The following is an 809-nucleotide window of genomic DNA, read 5'->3' as shown; positions in this document are numbered from 1 at the left end:
CATTCTCTCACAAGTACACTGTAGAGTTTTCCATATGCTTCCCGAAGTCTTATGACATTATTGTTCTCATGGCTAATAGCATGTGTGCTTGTGTATTTCTGTGTTTTACAAACATATTAGCTTTAATTTCTTTCTTTCTTTTTTTTTTTTTAAAGATGACCGGTAAGGGGATCGCAACCCTCCGCACGGCGTGGTCGGCACCGCGCTCAGCCAGTGAGCGCACCGGCCACCCCTACACAGGATCCGAACCCGCGGCCTCGGCGCTACCAGCACCGCACTCTCCCGAGTGAGCCAGGGGGCCGGCCCAGCTTTAATTTCTAATACGGTGAGTATCAAAAGAACAAAGCATAAGCAAAAGTTCTTTGGGATCCTCAGTTTCTAAAGGGTAAAGTGGTCTGAGACCAAAGAGTTTGAGAACCAACGCTCTAGCACAAAGAATCTTCTCCCTACTTGGGACAAAGGAAGCAGAGGGAGAGGAAGAATATTAATGACCTAGAGTGGAGGAGGCCTGGGAAGGGGGGTCAGGTGGAAGGAAAAGGGATGACCTAGAAAGAGAACAAGGGCTCGGATTTGGGGGGATCTCTAAGTCAGCCCTGCCCTGCCGCAATCCCCCCACGCTGAGTGCAGGCTCCCGGTTGTTACGAGCCACTAAACAAGAAGGAGCTCAATTCTGTCCATATCAAATAAACTCCTGTATTACGCCTCAGTGCCGAGCAGGGGGCGTCCAGGTGGAGCAGAGCGGGTGGCATCCACGGCCCGAGGTCAGCACAGACAGGGTCAGCAGATGTCCCGCGGACCGCTGTGGCGGG

At 52.0% G+C, this 809-nt stretch overlaps 1 protein-coding gene across 1 annotated transcript in view; it reads right to left on the bottom strand.

Moving 5' to 3' along the window:
* LPAR5 (lysophosphatidic acid receptor 5) overlaps window positions 1-809 on the bottom strand; it is a 14,609-nt gene that overhangs the window by 3,027 nt on the left and 10,773 nt on the right. The gene's annotated exons all lie outside the window — the stretch shown is intronic.

The sequence above is a fragment of the Galeopterus variegatus genome, unplaced genomic scaffold (genome assembly GCF_000696425.1).
Source record: "Galeopterus variegatus unplaced genomic scaffold, G_variegatus-3.0.2 Scaffold3382, whole genome shotgun sequence".
NCBI lineage: Eukaryota > Metazoa > Chordata > Mammalia > Dermoptera > Cynocephalidae > Galeopterus > Galeopterus variegatus.
This window is presented reverse-complemented; position numbering and strand designations above follow the sequence as displayed.